Raw genomic sequence first — 12,682 nt, forward strand, 5'->3', positions numbered from 1 at the left:
TCTTATCATCTCTATCAGATCTCACTTTCTCAAGTGGCCGGGAAGGGATTGACAACCCCTTTATCGCGTTGGTTGCAAGGTTCTTATTTGTTTGTGTAGGTACGAGGGACTTGCATGTGGCCTCCTACTGGATTGATACCTTGGTTCTCAAAAACTGAGGGAAATACTTACGCCACTTTGCTGCATCACCCTTTCCTCTTCAAGGGAAAACCAACGCATGCTCAAGAGGTAGCAATGAACTGGAGATAGTTCTTTGTCACCCTAGGTTATAACTGTTGCATGAGGAATCACATCTGACATAATTATCCATCACTGATCCAATGCCTACGAGCTTTTCACATATTGATCTTTGCTTAGTTACTTTGCCGTTGCCACTGTTACAACTACTACAAAACTTCTACTGTTACTTTTGCCACCGTTACCGTTACTTCCATATTACTTTGCTACTAAATACTTTGCTGGAGATATTAAGTTTTCCAGGTGTGGTTGAATTGACAACTCAACTGCTAATACTTGAGAATATTCTTTGGCTCCCCTTGTGTCGAATCAATAAATTTGGGTTGAATATTCTACCCTCAAAAACTGTTGCGGTCCCATATACTTGTGGGTTATCAGAAGGGGAAAACGCGAGATTTGAGGGCAGCGGGGCGATTTAGAGCTTGCCGCAAAAAGTTGTGGGACGTCCGGATATACGGCACCTGTTCGGGCCCTTTTTTGGCCCGGTACCTTACATTGGCGGTTATTTTGCAATCCGGGCGGATACAGCGTCTCTGGTAGAGTTGCTTGATAACCCACAAGTATAGGGGATCGCAACAGTTTTCGAGGGTAGAGTATTCAACCCAAATTTATAGATTCGACACAAGGGGAGTCAAAGAATATTTGAAGGTATTAGCAGCTGAGTTGTCAATTCAACCACACCTGGAGATTAATTATCTGCAGCAAAGTGATTAGTAGCAAAGTAGTTTGATAGTAGTGACAGCAGCAATAGTAACAGTAACAGTGATAGCAGTAATTTTGTAGCAAGTGTAACAGTGATGATAGCAGTAGTAACTTAGCAAGAACAATATAGGATAAATTCGTAGGCATTGGATCGGTGACTTGTTGGATGATATTCATCATGAGACAGTTATAACCTAGGGCGATACGGCACTAGCTCCAGTTCGTCAATATAATGTAGGCATGTATTCCGTAAATAGTCATATGTGCTTATGGAAAAAACTATCATAACATCTTTTGTCCTACCCTCCCATGGCAGGGGGGTCCATATTGGAAACTAAGGGATATTAAGGCCTCCTTTTAATAGAGAACCGGAACAAAGCATTAACACATAGTTAATACATGAACTCCTCAAACTACGGTAATCACCGTAAGAAGTCCCGATTATTGTCACTCAGGGGTTACCGGATCATAACACGTAGTAGGTGACTATAACTTGCAAGATCGGATCTAGAACATGGATATAATGGTGATAACATAAACGGTTCAGATCTGAAATCATGGCACCCGGGCCCAACGTGACAAGCATTAAGCATGGCAAAGTCATAGCAACATCAATCTTAGAACATAGTGGATACTAGGGATCAAGCCCTAACAAAACTAACTCGACTACATGATGAATCTCATCCAACTCCTCACCGACCAGCGAGCCTACGAAGGAATTACTCACTCCCGGTGGGGAGCATCATGGAATTGGTGATGGAGAAGGGTTGGTGATGACGAAGAACGAAGATCCCCCTCTCCGGAGCCCCAAACGGACTCCAGATCTGCCCTCCCGAGGAAGAACATGGCTTGGCGGCGGCTCCGTCTCGTGGATCGCGATAATTCTTTCTCCTTGATTTTTCTGGAAAAATAGGATTTTATAGCGTCAATTTCAGGGTCTGCGGGGCCACCAGGTGGGGACAACCCACCTGGGCGCGCTAGGAGAGGGGGGCGCGCCCTGGTGAGTTGTGCCCGCCCAGGGGCCCCTCTCCAGTAGGTCTTGGCTCCAGAAATTCTTATATATTATATAAAAATTCCTCGCAAAGTTTCGTTCCATTTCGAGAACTTTTATTTCTGCACAAAAACAACACCATGGTATTTCTGCTGAAAAAAGCGTCAATCCAGGGTTAGTTTCATTCAAATCATGCAAATTAGAGTCCAAAAAAGAGGAAAAGTGTTAGGAAAATTAGATACGTTGGAGACGTATCAACTCCCCCAAGCTTAAGCCTTTGCTTGTCCTCAAGCAATTCAGTTGATAAATTGGAAGTGAAAAAGAAATACTTTTATGAACCCTTTTGCTCTTGTTTGCATAAATAAGCTTAAACATCACCCAGGTTTTCAGCCAACATTATAACTAACCATGCCGACAATAACTCTTAAAGATTATAATGACTCATATCAATGCCATAATCAGCTTGGGAGCAATAATAAAATATCTCAAACGACAACACATTGTCAAAACAACCATGATATAATATGACAATAATGGTATCTCGCTAGCCCTTTCTGAGACTGCAAAACATAAATGCAAAGCACCTCCAAAGTTCAAGCAGCGACTAAACATTGTAATTCATGGTAGAAAAGATCCAGTCATGATACACCCAACATTAGCTACACATAATGCATAAGTCATGACAACTGTGCTCTCAGGTTCTAGCGCTTGTTTTAGAAGGTGATGACACAACATAAAAGTAAATAGATAGTCCCTTCGCAGAGGGAAGCAGTGATTTACAGAGGTGCCAGAGCTCAAGTTTTTAAAACAGAGGTAAATGATATTTTGAGACATGCACCCATCTCATTTACTTCACGACCATCAGTTATCAATATCTTCCATGCTAAGCACGCTAGTGACGGTTCCCAAGCGATAAAAGTAAAGGTTTACTCCCCCTCCACCAACAATCACATTCCACGGCTTGTCCGAAACAACGGGTGTCGTCCAAACCAACAACAGTCCCGAGGGAGTTTTGTTTAATTATTTGCATTTTTGAGTTTGGGACTGGGAATCCCTATTACCGCCCTTTTCTCATGCGATGGCGAGTGAATAAACACTCGACCTGAGAATAACCCGCTTAGCATGGGAGATACCGACCACCTCCTGTCGTTCCATGAACGATCCAGGCACACAAAAATGATATTTATTTAGAAGTTTTTAGAGGTGGCACATGCAAATTTACTTAGGACGGCAGGGTAATACCACATATAGGTAGGTATAGTGGACTCATCTGGAATAACTTTTGGGTTCAAGGTTTTTGATGTACGAGTAGAATCCCACTTAGTACAGGCGAAGGCTAGCAATTAGATTGAGAAGCGGCCAGCTAGAGAGCAACAACGGTCATAAACATGCATTATGCATAAGTAACATTGGACACTAGCATGAGTAGGATATGAACACCATGAACATAAATATCATAGAGGCTATGTTGGTTTTGATTCAACTACATGCATGAACATGTGCCAAGTCAAGCCACTCGAACGTTCAGAGGAGGATACCATATCATCATACTACATCACAATCATTCTAATGCAATGTTGATATCCAAGATAAATCATTATCCACTCCCAGCTACTTATGCATGGCACAAGAAACTATAATCTCTAATTGTCATTGCAAACATGTTTAATCATAATGGGTTGAATCATGGATGCTAGGTTAAACATATTTACACAAACAGAACAAGTCGAGTTCATACCAGTTTCTCTCTGCCACGGCCAGTTCATCGAATATCGTCATTATTGCCTTTCACTTGCATGACCGAACGATGTGAAAATAATAATAGTGCAAGAGTGCCGTGGACTAAGCTGGAATCTGCAAACATTTTATTCAACAGGAGAAGACAAGGTAAAATGTGCTCTTTATTAGATCAACAATTATTCATATGAGAGCCACTCAACATTTTCATCGTGGTCTTCTCCTCGGTGCAACTCAAATAAAAGGAAAAGAAATTCAGAGAAACACACTGAAATATTTTTGAAGTTTTTGGTTTTCTTGAACAAGGAAATAAAAGGGAAAAGCAAAAACGAGAAAAACTATTTACACGGGAAAGCTCCCAACAAGCAGAAGAAGAACAAGGAAATCTTTTTGGGTTTTCTTTTTAATACTACTACTAAGCATGCATAGAAAGTGAATTAGCTACAACTATTTTTTGGCTTTTTCTAAAGTTTTTCAAACACACAAGAAGAAAGCAAGAAAATAAATCTAAGCATGGATGATACAATGAAAAATTGTGGACACCGACTAATGGACTAAGTGAACATGAATGTAAAGTCGGTGGAAACACGTACTCCCCCAAGCTTAGGCTTTTGGCCTAACTTGGTAGTCGATCAGTAGCCTGGAGGATAGTAGGGGTGCTGAGGAGCGAGCATCCACTCATCCCACTGCTGAGGCTCCTCCTGTGCTGCCTCCGCGGCAGCCTGAGCGTTCAGGTAGGCGATGATGTTTGCAAGCATGATCTTATATCCGCCCCTGGCAATAGAATCAAACAAAGCAGGAGCATGCAACGGAATAATATCACGAGTTTCAACGCTAAAGACCAGGTTATAAGGAATAGGAATGTTAGGATAATCTCGTGCAAGAAAATGATGGTGTTCCATGGCTGCACGGTCTAGGTAAACCTTGTTTAGAGGGTAATCATGAGGGCGTATCTCAACATTAAAGCCAAACGAGTAGCATAAATCCCACCATGTATTTTACCCTGAGATTTATTAAGATGGAGGCGATGAGCCACAATAGCTCCCAAGCTATAAGTGTTGTTTCCCTCTAATGCACGACGTAAAATAGCATGGTCTGGTGAACTAAGTGCACCCACCTTCTCCCTAGCAAGCAAGCATTTTGCAATGAAAAGTGCAAAGTAATGAACAGCGGGAAAATGCAAGCCAGCGGCAGTGGTAGCTGACACCCCTCTCTCATCTCCCACTGTCAAAGTGCGATAAAAGGCCTCCAATCCAGCCGGCCTAGGCTTGGCTAAGCTCCCATCATAAGGGATCATGCATATGTCACAAAATACAGTAAGTGGTATCTGATGGTTTTCAGCATATAAATCAAAGCTCGCTTCAGGAGGATTATTCCTAGGCAGGAAAGTAAAACTTTGAACAAAGATGTTTGTGAGGATTTGGTGCTGTTCACACTCATCTGCGATGAAGTCGGTGAGGTCGGCATTTGCAGCATATTGTGTGAACTCCTAAAGGATTCCCACCTCTTCCAGGAACGGGGTGTGCGGCCATTCACACAGCCGTACTTCCCCCAACCTCCGAGGACGGAGATCACTATCATATGACTCCCCAATAACACCCTTGGAGTTCTTCTTGGAGCCAAACTTCCTAAAGATATTCATGGTTTTCCTATGAACAAAATTCTGGAATTTATTAGCCCACAAAATTTTCTCAACAAAACTTCACAAAAATGTTACCAACTACTCATAGGGATGCATAGAGGCCATATCAAGCACTCAAACTACTTAGAACTCTAAGAATTCAACATGCAAGCACATCTACAGCAGCAATAAGAGTAGCTAATTATTCAAAATATAAACCACTAAAACAAAAACTAATTGGACAAACGGTGGAGTCACATACCAAGCAACAATCCCCCGAAACAGTTTATCAAACGGAGCTTCGAGCAAAGGGATCAAAATCCGCAGGTTTGAGGGCAAGAACACAGGAGAGAGAGCTATGGAGATTTTTTTCTGGAGGTGAGTGACGAAGTGGGCTGAAGGGATAAGTGAGGGGGCCCACGTGGGGACCAAAACCCACCAGGGCGCGCCTGGGGGTCCTGGCACGCCCAGGTGGGTTGTGCCCACCTGGTGCACCTCCCTCTGATATTATTTGCACCAAAAATTCAGAAATATTCAGAAACAAAATCATATTAAATTTTCAGGGCATTCTAAGAACTTTTATTTTTGGGTCATTTTTTTATTGCACGGGAAATTTAGAAAACAGACAAAACATGGCATTTTATTTTATTTAACTAATAAAAACAGAAAACAAAAGGTAGGGACAGAAGGTAGTGCTTACTAAATTCATCAACTTCATACCGCTCAAAAATGATCCATTAATAAGGTTGATCAGGTCTTATTAACAACCACTTTTGATTAGCATGAAACCGAAGAACTTTCGTAAATCACTAAGTTACCTCAATGGGGATATGCATTTCCCCAACAATAAGCATTTCATATTTGTTTTGACAGTAGGTAGAGGTATTTGGAAACTTCCAATAGTGATTGTCGAAGATTTTTCAATAACATTAATACGATTCACTTAGAATTGTTTCTTCGGGAAGTGCACCGTATGCTCATTACCATTGATATGAAAAGTGACCTTGCTTTTATTGCAATCAATAACAGCCCCTGCAGTATTCAAGAAGGGTCTACCAAGGATAATCGACATGTTGTCGTCCTCGGGCATCTTAAGTATAACAAAGTTAGTCAAAATAGTAACATTAGTAACAACAACGGGCACATCCTCACAGATACCGATAGGTATGGCAGTTGATTTGTCAGCCATTTGCAAAGATATTTCAGTAGGTGTGAGTTTATTCAAGTCAAGTCTTTTATATAAAGAGAAAGGTATAACACTAACACCGGCTCCTAAATCACACAAAGCAGTTTTCACGTAATTATTTTTGATAGAGCAAGGTATAGTTGGTATTCCCGGATCTCCAAGTTTTTTAGGTAATCCATCCTTAAAAGTATAATTAGCAAGCATAGTGGAGATTTCAGCTTCCGGTATTTTTCTCTTATTTGTGATGATGTCTTTCATATACTTTGCATAAAGAGGCATTTTTAAGATGTCAGTCAAGTGAGTACGCAAAAAGACTGGCCTCAGCATTTCAGCAAAGCGTTCAAATTCTTCATCATCTTTCTTTTTAGTTGACTTGGGTGGAAAAGGCATAGGTTTTTGAACCCGCAGTTCTCTTTCTTTACCGTGTTTTCTAGCAATGAAGTCTCTTTTGTCATACTTTTTATTCTTAGGTTGTGGGTTATCAAGATCAACAGGTGGTTATATCTCAACATCATTATCTGGTTCTTTATCATTGTTTGGTTGAGTGTCTTCATGAACCTCATCATTATCTTCTTCATTATCACTAGGTGAGTGTTCATTACCAGATTGAGTTTCAGCATCAGAGATAGAAGTTTCATTATCATTATCAGGAGGTTTTTCTATTTCAGGTTCACTAGAAGTATGCATAGTCCTATCATTTTTATTTTTCTTTTTCTTTCTAGAAGGACTAGGTGCATCAGTGTTAACTCTTTGTGAATCTTGTTCAATTCTTTTAGGGTATCCCTCAGGATAAAGTGGTTCCTGAGTCATTTTACCTCCTCTAGTTGCAACTCTAACAGCAAAGTCATGTATATTATGATTCATTTCATCAAGGAATTCTCTTTGTGATTTAGCAACTTGTTCTAACTGAGTTTGAACCATAGAAGCATGTTTTCCAACACCTCTTACATCATTTGAGATTCTAAATAACAAGTCACTCAAGCGAGCAATCATATCAGAATTGTATTTCAATTGTTTCATAACATTTGCATTGAAGTGATCTTGCTTTCTAATATAGTTCTCAAACTCATAAAGGCATTGACTAGGATGCATATTGTGAGGATTGTCGTTATCATTAAACTTCATTAGGGAATTTACCTCTACCACCTTAGGCAGTGGTGGTGTATTAAGCCCATGTATTTCTTCAATAGGAGGTAATTTTTTAACATTCTCAGCTTTAATACCTTTTTCCTTCATAGATTTCTTTGCCTCTTGCATATCTTCAGGACTGAGATATAATATACCCCTCTTCTTCGGAGTGGGTTTAGGCGGTGGTTCAGGAATAGTCCAATCATCATAATTTTTCAACATTTTATTCAATAATTTTTTAGCTTGTCCAATAATTCGTTCCCTGAAAACACAACCAGCACAACTATCTAGGAAGTCCCTAGAAGCATCGGTTAGTCCATTATATAAGATATCAAGTATTTCATTTTTCTTAAGAGGATGATCAGGCAAAGCATTAAGTAACTGGCAAAGCCTCCCCCAAGCTTGTGGGAGACTCTCTTCTTTAGTTTGCACAAATTTAAATATTTCCTGTAAGGCAGCTTCTTTCTTATGAGCAGGAAAATATTTTTTAGAGAAGTAATAAATCATATCCTGGGGACTACGCACACAATCAGGAGCAGGAGTATTGTACCAAGCTTTAGCATCACCCTTTAATGAGAAAGGAAATAATTTGAGAATAAAGTAGTAGCAAGTTTTCTCATCATGAGTAAAAAGGGTGGCTATATCATTCAACTTAGTAAGATGTGCCACAACAGTTTCAGTTTCATAACCATGGAAAGGATCGGATTCAACCAAAGTAATTAACTCTGGGTCGACAGAGAATCCATAATCCTTATCATCAATAAAAATAGGTGAAGTAGCAAACTCAGGATCACATTTCATTCTAGCATTCAGAGATTTTTCTTTGTACTTGTGTAATAATTTCTCTAGATCATCTCTATCCTTACAAGCAAGAATATCTCTAGTTGTTTCTTCACTCATAACATAACCTTCCGGTACCTTAGGTAATTCATATCTAGGGGGCTAGTTCTAGCAGGTGTTTTAGGAGTTCCAGTTTCAAGTTCATCATCAGATTCAACAACATCATGTTGTATTACTCTAGCAATTTAATCATCAAGAAATTCACCAAGTGGCTCATCATCATTATCAGGCAAGGTACTAGCATCATCATAAGCATTATCCATAGCAGAAGTAGCATCATCAATAACTTGCGACATATTAGAATTGATAGCATGTGGTGGTGTTGCAAGTTTACTTGTAATAGAAGGTGAATCCAAAGCAGAACTAGATGGCGGCTTCTTACATCCCCTCGTACTTGAGGGAAATATCTTAGTCTTAGGATCCGTCAGTTTCTTCATATTGATAATATGATAATAATCCCAAGTGACTCAACAAATATAGCTATGCTCGCCGGCAACGGCGCCAGAAAAAGGTCTTGATAACCCACAAGTATAGGGGACCGCAACAGTTTTCAAGGGTAGAGTATTCAACCAAAATTTATAGATTCGACACAAGGGGAGCCAAAGAATATTTGAAGGTATTAGCAGCTGAGTTGTCAATTCAACCACGCCTGGAGATTAATTATCTGCAGCAAAGTGATCAGTAGCAAAGTAGTTTGATAGTTTTGATAGTAGTGACAGCAGCAATAGTAATGGTAACTGTGATAGCAGTAATTTTGTAGCAAGTGTAACAATGATGATAGTAGTAGTAACTTAGCAAGAACAATATAGGATAAATTCGTGGGCATTGGATCGGTGACTTGTTGGATGATATTCATCATGAGACAGTTATAACCTAGGGCGATATGGCACTAGCTCCAGTTCGTCAATATAATGTAGGCATGTATTCCGTAAATAGTCATACGTGCTTATGGAAAGAACTTGCATGACATCTTTTGTCCTACCCTCCCGTGGCAGCGGGGTCCATATTGGAAACTAAGGGATATTAAGGCCTCCTTTTAATAGAGAACCGGAACAAAGAAGTAACACATAGTGAATACATGAACTCCTCAAACTACGGTAATCACCGGAAGAACTCCCGGTTATTGTCACTCCGGGGTTACCGGATCATAACACATAGTAGGTGACTATAACTTGCAAGATCGGATCTAGAACATGGATATAATGGTGATAACATAAACGGTTCAGATCTGAAATCATGGCACCCGGGCCCAAAGTGACAAGCATTGAGCATGGCAAAGTCATAGCAACATCAATCTTAGAACATAATGGATACTAGGGATCAAGCCCTAACAAAACTAACTCGATTACATGATGAATCTCATCCAACTCCTCACCGACCAGCGAGCCTACGAAGGAATTACTCGCTCCCAGTGGGGAGCATCATGGAACTGGCGACGGAGAAGGGTTGGTGATGACGAAGAACGAAGATCCCCCTCTTCGAAGCCCCAAACGAACTCTAGATCTGCCCTCCCGAGGAAGAACAGGGCTTGGCGGCGGCTCCGTCTTGTGGATCACGATAATTCTTTCTCCCTGATTTTTTTCTGAAAAAATAGGATTTTATAGCGTCAGTTTTAGGGTCTGTGGGGCCACCAGGTGGGAACAACCCACCTGGGCACGCTAGGAGAGGGGGGCGCGCCCTGGTGGGTTGTGCCCACCCAGGGGCCCCTCTCTGGTAGGTCTTGGCTCCAGAAATTCTTATATATTATATAAAAATTCCTTGCAAAGTTTCGTTCCATTCCGAGAACTTTTATTTCTGCACAAAAACAACACCATGGTAGTTCTGTTGAAAATAGCATCAGACCGGGGTTAGTTTCATTCAAATCATGCAAATTAGAGTCCAAAACAAGAGGAACAGCGTTAGGAAAAGTAGATACGTTGGAGACGTATCATTGCTGTTAGACCGACCAGACTCGTGCTGAATCTGACCACATTTTTCGCTCCAAGATCTCCTCTGCTCTCTGGTGCCATGGGTAACCAGATCCAGATGGGCATATGGCGATCATCCACTTGATCCAAGTAACAGGTTTGATGTCATTTAAGTGGCCATTTCAAGGATGTTTTCTTCTTTGTTTCTGTGAGAGGAGTTGCATGGATGCCCTCAAAATCGCATCACTTCTGGAGCTTTCGCTCACTCGAATAATCTAAGTAGAGTTAGAGAGTACCCTAAAAGGGTTTGCACCGCTATGAATGGAAGATTAAGAGGAGTAGATTACAAACTTCACCCCACTATATGAATATAGGGTGAGCCCCTATGGGAACATCTCCCACAGTAGATCAAATTTTTGGCTATCTAAATCCATTTTTTACAAGGAGGGAGAAGATTTAGGACATCTCAATCGGTGAACATCAAACGGACACCACCTAATCTCTGCAGACATGTCTGGTCTGCCGGGCAGGCGCCATCCAACTGTGTCCCTCAATTTCCCCCTACTTGTCTGACCTCCTCTTTTTGTCAAATTTTCTAGATAAATAGCAATTGGATCATGCATTTAGAGTAACTCTACCAGGGTCACCATATTATCATACTCCATATGGATATGGAGACTAAAGCACAGACAGAGAATTGCCATAAAAGCGCATGCCATAATTGTTTTTCATGTGGAACCTGTTTACCATCGGCTAGAAGAGATCTTTCTTCCTCGCCTCAACAATGAAACATTTTGAACTAGGATTACAATTCTAATTTCACTAGGATTTCAACATGAATTTACAAAAAAGATTTCAAGAAGGATTACAACTAGGATTTGAACAAGAATAAAAATATGATTATCTACTAATTGAACTACAGACTCTTGCTCCTCTTGGAAGTGATCTCGCAGGCGAGGAGGCTTCGGCTGTCGTGACTTCCACCATCGCGCGGTCGACGAACGCCTATGTGTCCTCGATGATGACACAACAAAAAATTTGAAGCCCCACGCGGCTTCCATTTCTACGCAGACGATAGTCAATATGCGGGTGAAGTACTCGAGGGTGGCAGGGAAGCGGGCGCGGCTGATGGCTCATTCAGCCTTACGGTGTGCCATCGTCCTTGACTCACTTGGAGAAGTTCCACGCCCTCTGCCAAAACTCTCTCGGTGTGGTCCTCTTCGATTTGCCGGGGAAAGGTCCGCGGGGAGCGCGCGACCACACCAACATGGTAATGGGGGAAGAGTGGGTGCGGGGTGGCGATCGACGAAGGGGCGATGAGGCTGGGTGTGTCGGCGACGAGGATGATGGGAAGATGTTGAATGCGGTGGCATTGAAGAATGGGTTAAATGGTACAACTGAGCTATGAAGCACTCAGAGCAAACCAGTTGTTTGGTAAGCTGAAGAAATGCACATTTTTACATGCATAAGTAGAATATCTTGGGCTCTTGGCCACGCTGTCAAAAAGGATGTTGTTTCTATTGAACCACAAAACAATGAGTTGTCACTAACTGGCCACCTCCAAAGATAGTTATTGAATTAGGGAGCTCTGCGAGACTTACTGGCTATTACAGGAGATTTTTTTATAAAACTATGGCTACATTTGCAAGCCATTGTTTCAAACATAGAAGAAAGAGCTTTTTTATGGAGGGGCTAAGCTTCAACACACTGAAACATGGAATGACACAAGCACCAGTACTTGCCTGCCAAACTTTCCTCAACTATTTATACTTGAAGTTGATGCTTGTGCATATAGTATTGGGGATGTGCTTATGCAAGGGGTAGACTGATATGATCTTATTTCAGTAAACCATTGGACCTTGAGCAGTTGCTTCCTTTACTTATGTTGAAGAAGCTGTGGAAATCATAGAGGCACTCATGAAGTGGAAGCACTACATTTATGTTGGAAATATGCCCTAGAGGCAATAATAAATGGTTATTATTATATTTCTTTGTTCATGATAATTTTCTATTGTTCATGCTATAATTGTGTTATCCGGAAATCGTAATACATGTGTGAATATATAGACCACAACGTGTCCCTCGTAAGCCTCTAGTTGACTAGCTCGTTGATCAACAGATAGTCATGGTTTCCTGACTATGGACATTGGATGTCATTGATAACGGGATCACATCATTAGGAGAATGATGTGATGGACAAGACCCAATCCTAAGCATAGCATAAAAGATCGTGTAGTTCGTTTGCTAGAGCTTTTCCAATGTCAAGTATCTTTTCCTTAGACCATGAGATTGTGTAACTCCCGGATGCCGTAGGAGTGCTTTGGGTGTACCCA

This window comes from Aegilops tauschii, chromosome 2 (assembly GCF_002575655.3).
Source record: "Aegilops tauschii subsp. strangulata cultivar AL8/78 chromosome 2, Aet v6.0, whole genome shotgun sequence".
Classification (NCBI taxonomy): domain Eukaryota; kingdom Viridiplantae; phylum Streptophyta; class Magnoliopsida; order Poales; family Poaceae; genus Aegilops; species Aegilops tauschii.